This window comes from Pteropus vampyrus, unplaced genomic scaffold (genome assembly GCF_000151845.1).
Source record: "Pteropus vampyrus isolate Shadow unplaced genomic scaffold, Pvam_2.0 Scaffold436, whole genome shotgun sequence".
NCBI classification, from domain to species: domain Eukaryota; kingdom Metazoa; phylum Chordata; class Mammalia; order Chiroptera; family Pteropodidae; genus Pteropus; species Pteropus vampyrus.
The window spans coordinates 2132216-2139144 of NW_011889217.1; the positions used below are offsets into that span (position 1 = coordinate 2132216).

General features: G+C 38.5%; 1 long non-coding RNA gene across 1 annotated transcript in view; it reads left to right on the plus strand.

Moving 5' to 3' along the window:
• The window catches only part of LOC111732245, a 7395-nt gene extending 1358 nt beyond the window's left edge, over positions 1–6037 (plus strand). Inside the window, exon 2 of the long non-coding RNA XR_002777471.1 lies at positions 1549–6037. This is a non-coding gene — a long non-coding RNA (uncharacterized LOC111732245). The remainder of the gene's footprint in view (positions 1–1548) is intronic.
• The last annotated feature ends 892 nt before the right edge of the window (positions 6038–6929 follow it).

A 6929-nucleotide genomic window follows, 5' to 3' on the forward strand; every position in this document is an offset into this window, starting at 1 on the left:
CCTTTTTTTTTATTCGGGATTCTTTGTAAACTCTATTATGCTTGCTTTCACCACGGCTTCAGTCTTCCTTTTGTGATTAAATATTCTTCCTCTAGATACAGCAAAAGATGCTTATGTTTCCATGACTTTTTCTACAAGAAAAAAAATTGAAATTCATATCTTCTCCAGTCTCTTCTTCCTATATTCTGCAGCCAGAAGCATGACCTGGTCATTATTGTAAAGTCCATTGAGTGACAACTTAAGCTTGATGTTAGGCTAGGCACTGTATGGGGAATTTCATAATCCTAGTGTCAGATTCCTAAATGCTTATCAGCAATAGATGTAATCACGTGTGTGCATGAATGTTCTCATGTACACACACATGCACAAACTAAAATGCACCAGTATTAGAATCGTAAGTCAATATGTGAATATGAATATATTTCTAGCATGTTACACTATAATCAAGCCAAATACATTTTAAGGTGGAAGATGAGGATGGGTAAATTTATAGCTAGGATAGAAGTTTAAGAGATAGCATCCTTTGGCATTCTGTATTCAGACCGGAAAAGGATGAGAAGAGAGTCATTCCTGTGAAGATGAAGAGACCTTGTAAAGGAGGCTGAGTTTCAGGAGCTGAGCGAGATGACTTGTAAGGCTGTGGTAAATGGCAGATGGATGGGATGGAGGGGCCAGAGTTTCAAGAACATACAGTTGCTATACCCAGACAGGCCAATATTCTCTGTGGCAGAAAATATAAAGAATTCTGTGCTTGTAATACTGTTTTCAACTATAGTCAAGTTTCCATTAATAACTCATATTGAAGTTTTCCTACCCCATCTCTGTACCACTAGAACCATTCTCACCAAAATTTTCCTTATTTTTTTTCTGTGTCCAAATTATTGTATTCGTGAGGGCCCTTACTGCCAGTAATTAACCCTCTTAAATTCCCTATCTACTTATTTGCTTTTATTTTTTCCTGTTTGCTCCACAATCTACTGAAGGCAGTAGTGACTTTTAAAACTTCTCTTATGAGACTCTCACTTTTATCTCGTTTGTAAATTGCTCTTAAATTATAGACTCAAAACTGGATATGCAGAGGAATCTAATTCTTATCTCTGAAAGATGATCAAATCAGTCTTTGCTTGACTATCTCTACTGAATGGAATGGGTCACTTCCTCCTGTAGTGGAGGCTGCCCATTCTACTGTTATCTAGCTTTAGTTACCAAGGAGTTGTTAAGCTAAAATCTGTCTCACTGTAACATCTCATATTTTCCCTTAGTTTGCTCTTTGAAACAGTATGGAAGAAATCTACATCTTTTTCAATGTGACAGCTCTTTAAAGATTAGAAAAGGGTTTGTATTTTGTTAGTTTATTTGTCTAAGCTCTTTTTACTCCAGCACTTACCAATAGAACTTTCTGTAATGATGGAAATGTTCTCTATGTGTCCAGTCTAATCATTAGCCACTAGCCACTTGTGGCGATTGAGCACTGGAAATGTGGCTAGTTGACTAAGGAACGGAATTCCAATTTTCTTTAATTTTAGTTAATTTAAATAGCCAGGTGAGGTGAACGATTTTTGTGTTAGCCAGCCCTAAACTCTGGGAGTTAGTACCTTGTCACATGGCTGCATTTTGGCTGCTCCAGAAATCTTATGGTCACCTCAAACACAGTAAAAACATGAGTAACTAACTGGCCTCTTGAAATGTTTGGAGGCAAAACTGAAAAAAATAAAAAACAAAAAACCCGGAAATCCAAACCCCTAAGTCTTGATGTGTAATGTCAGTTTTTATTGACGTCTTAGAAGGGGCAGAAGATAAAGGTTTTATCTTCCTCTCCCAGCTCTCAAAAGCAGAACTTAAAAAAAAATTTCACATTTAATCTCTCTTTCCCTAAAAGTACCTAAAGTCTCTCTCCTTATAATGGTTGCCAAATCTCTCCCTTCTCTTTTCCCTTCTTTCTCAAAAATATTCCTCCTCCTCCTCCTCTTTAAGCCTCATTCCTCATTCTTTTTTAGCTCCACTTCTACCCTCTTCCCCTTTAAGAAGAATTCTTCAGTGTGCTCACAGTCTTCTACATATGAATAGGCTGCATCCACCAAGGGGGTAGCATTCGTTTCCCACTGTTTTCACCCAGGGCCTCATCCTCCCTTGATTATCTTTTTGGCTTACTGTTGTTGTTCATATCTACCTCCCTTTATTGTCTGTTGTTCTCACCTCCATATTCATATCTTTAATAACATTCACTATTTAAAAAAATCATTTAGGGAGTCTCAAATTTTTTTCTGGGAGACTTCACCTAAGTCTGTATACTATGACCTAAAACTACATGTAGCATTGATTTCTGTGCATTAGAGGCAGTGGGGTTGAGGGGCCTCTCAACCATGGCATAACCCTTTTTTGTCTGGGGGCTGTCCTTTGCACTGTAGGATGTTTAGGAGCATTCCTGTCCTCTACCCACTAGATGTCAGAGGTACCCTTTCAGTTGTGACAGCCAAAAATATCTCCAGACCTTGCCAGATGTCCCATGGAGGGCAAAATTGACTGCCCCCCCCCACACCCCTCCACCCCCTCCACCCCGTGTTGAGAACTACTGTTTTAGAATATTTCCTTTCTGAAATTGATTAATGGTTATACTTTTTCTCCCCAACTGCTGATTTGTTTGCTTGGCCTGGCTTTTCAAAAGTGTGGTCTTTGTCTTACTTGGTAAGAGGTAGCCTCTTAAAATTGCACATTCTCGAGCTCATCCTAGAACTACTGAATCAGAAACTCTAGAAGCAGAATCTGGAAATCAGATTTTTACAAGACACTACCACTGCCCCCTCCCCAAACAGGTAATTCTTATGCCCTAGGCTTGACCCTCCTGTGGCATAACTGCTGCATTACCCACATTTTTTTCCTGCAAGTCTTCCTGGTGCTCCAGCTTTGCTTCCGCTCTTGGCCTCGTGATGCCAACACAAATAGGGAGGCCTCAGGTTACCAGGACAACTAGAGCACAGGAAACCGTAAAGGCTCAGCGTTCCCACAGGCATCACAGACTGTGGCTATGCTGGCTTGCTTTCACCTCAGGGACTCGGTCATACTTCCTACTCCCCATCCTCAAACTACCCAGACTGGCAGATAACCTAGGCCCAAGCCACAGACCCTGATTTTACAGACCCGGTAGTGGAATATGGAATGAGTAGGATGAAGAGCGGTGCATGAAGCTTTCTTACATTGATATTCCACATCACCTTGGGACAGTTGAATTTTGTGTTGGTGAGAATTATATCTCCCTGCGAGTCGATGAGATTATGAACTTTAGAGTCATTTATACTTGCTTCATTGGATCTCGAGTCTGGAATCTCTTTGGATCCTTAGCTAGATGTTTTTACAATTTGCTTTGGGTCAAAAGAGTTAGCAATCTACTTCTGATACAGTGGGAGCAGCTAATGTTTAGCAAGGAAAGAATAGTTACCATATAATGAATTCGGTTTCTATTTATACTTTATTGTGGAGCTAGTTATTTGTTTTAAGGAGAGTTATCTGGTTTGATTAAGTCTTAAAGCCATGAATAAATGAAAATCTACTTGTACTCATATGCTTAGAAAATGTTGAATTGTTCCAAAACTGGAGCATTCATGGAACATTCATGGCAGGCCAGAGCAAGAGAGAATAAAGGGTGATAAGGCAGATTTGATAGCTCTTTTTACACAGTTTGAGGACTATCCTGTGGAAGAGTTAGATTAGTTTGGTTTAATTCTAGAAGGTGGAAGATGGACCTGTATTTTAAATGACAATGATGGGGGACAGATTTTGTCTTAAAAAGGAAGAATGAATAGTTAGAGGACCTCAAATTGGAATGAACTAAATTGTTAGACAGTGAATTATTTGTGCTTGAATTGTTTATATAGAGGTTAGATTGCCATTTACACAGGATGAGATTTTGGACATTAAATTGGGTTTGGCTTATAAGGAGAAGCAGGCAAATTTGTCAGAAGTCAATCACTCTTTATATTATATGATTCTGTGGCAACTATTAAAGCCATTAGTATTTTTCTAGGCACCTCTGCAAAGTTTATCCCCTTGAGTCATTGAATATTAGCGTTGGTAGTACAATCGTTAGAGATTTCTCAAACATTGTTCCCTAGTCCTCTGGAAATTCCTCAAGAACACCTCAGAGGTGGCGAGAGAGGTGAAATGTAGGATTGCTAGGGCTCTGAACCCTTTATCCATGAATGATCTTGCTTCCCACACACCCCTCCCTCCACCCTCTGCCCACTAGGATTAAAAGGGTTCTGCTGAAAAAAAAATCTTAGAGGCCCTGATATTCTTAAATTCTTCATTTTATTGACAGGGAAACTGGTATCAGAATAGGGAAGTATCTTACCAAAGGTAACACAGCTAAGAATTCAAATCTAGCTCTTCTAATTCTAATCACTTGTTTTTTCTATTCTATTAGTCCAGCTTCTTATAATTTCTGTCCATATCACTGGCCCCAGCTATAATAATCCAGAATTTTATTTCTTCAGATCTACTATTCTCTGTTAGCCACTGGACTAGTCTCCTTGCTTTTCAATTTCTCTTTCTGGTCTGTATCATATATACACTGTTGCCATATTATTTTTATTCTTCATGAAACATTGTCTTTATCATGACATTTCTCTGCTCAAGAACCTTCTCCATATTGCCTATAACAACTTTTCAGCCTGAAACATTGTTAGCATTCTTTAGAATCTTCATTGTTTAGCTGAACTTGAGCCCAAATCCATCCTATTATGGGTAATTAGTAGGAAATTAACTGAGTCCCACCCTACCCCTAGACTCCAACTTTGTCAGATTTTTTTTGTGTATATAGTTTTAATCAGGGATGATGAGAAGATACACAAGAAATGAAGATCACATCTCATAAAAAAAAGTTGCATAACAATATGTGTAATATCCTATTTATATATGACACATACATGCATTTTAAAAATGAATGAGATGTATGGAATTTGCAAGAAAACCCACCAAACTGATAACAGACATTTAACTCATAAAGCAGATTGAGAAAGGATGGGAGATGGGGAAGGAAGGGGAGACTTAAAATATTTATTTCCGCATTGAGGAGAGCCTCGCAGGATGGAAGGGAAACCTAACGGACCCGGCTTGGAGTTGACAGAGAAAGAACTGCTTAACTATCTTGCCCTGCTCTACTGCATACCATTTCTTTGCTTCTGTCATCACTCTGCTAAAGAAGTAAAGTCCAAGGAGATCATTTGCTTGGTCAAGCTTAAGTCAAGTGCCATCTATAGCTCTGTTTGGATATAGGGAGAAAGGATCTGGGGGAAGGAGCCAGAGGGAAATTCCTTGGTTTCTGTGGAGGCAAGGCAAACATTTGATTTTGCTCTCCCAACAAGGCAGTACAATTGCCTGAAAGGATACCAGAGTACTCTTAGGAAGGATACATGGATGTTGGGAACTACAAATGACAAATATCCATTGAATTCATTACCCCTACCCCTACTTCTTATCTACAGCGCTATCCTAGGCCTTTCTTTACTTTTGACCCAATCCAAGCCCTCTGGTGTGGTTTTAACACTGGGGATTGAGGAGGCAAAGAACTGAGGGGGTGGCACTGAGAAGTATAAGGCAGGGCAGGTAGAGGGCAGTGAGTAGGTTTTACTTTGCTTTCTCTTCTTAATGTACTTACACAGAAAGCTTTTCTAGTGCCTGACAATTTTAAAAGTGATGATAAACATTTTAAAGTCAAGATACATATAAAAACCTGATAAAAACATCTGGCTATTCTAACCTGTTCTCTGATAGTGGAGCCATTCTTCCTGTAGGCCATGCAGAGTGTGTCCAGGGATGCATTTCTGCGTGCGTGTGTGTGTGTGTGTGTGTGTGTGTGTGTGTGTGTGTGTGTGTGTGTTCGTGTTCCTGCCAGAACACATGCTGGACGATTCCCTGTCCTCCTTTGAAGGTCCAGGCCCCAATAAGAGTATGTACTAGAAGTGTTCTGTTTTCCCAGAGTGAGGGTTCTTCACTTTTGAGGCATTAACTTTCCAATAAAAATAACTTTCTTCAACTCTTATAGCTTAGGCCTGATTTTTTAAAAATTAACTTGCATTAATCATGAAAATATGTGCAAATTCACGCTCTAGCTTCTGTGAATTGGAAAATATTCTCTAACCTACTTCATTTCCACTGGTCAGAGAATTCATTCCTCTAGTAAGTTTCAGCAGACTTATTTGTCAAAGATGATCCTATATCACTGATAGACTTATTAACCTCTGTAATGATTTGTAATGATCCAGCTGCTATTGATAATAAGGCTTTAAAATAACTGTTAACTAATCATTTTTAAGGCTTTAAAAGCCTTTAAAATAAAGTTTTACAGTAATGGTTGCAAAATAATTATTTTTCAACTTTATTGAAATATAATTTACATATAAGATGATGTACTCATTTTAAGTGTACAATTCAGTGAGTTTTGACAGATGTTTATAACTCTGTAACCATCTCCTCAGTTACTATATGGAACATTTCTGTCACCCCCCCACCCAAATTCCTGTTACCCTTTGTAATCAGCCTCCCCCCATGCCACCCCAGGCATCCACTGATTATATTTCTGTCACTGTAGATTAATTTTGCCTATAATAGAGCTTCATGTAAATGGAATCATAGAGAACGTATCCTGGGTTTACCATCATTGTATGAGAGTTCCAGTTCCTCTGCTTCATCGTCAGCACTTAGTATTGTCAGTTTTTAAACAAATCATTCCAGTAGGTATATAGGGATATCTCGTGGTTTTAATTTGTATTTCCCCAATGATTAATGATATTGAGCATTTTTTCATGTACTTATTTGCCACCAATATCTCATACTTGGTGAAATCTATTTAAATCTTGCTCATTTAAAAAATTGGCTTCTTGTTTTAATGTTGTATGAGTTCTTTATGTATTCTGGACACAAGTCCTTTGTGA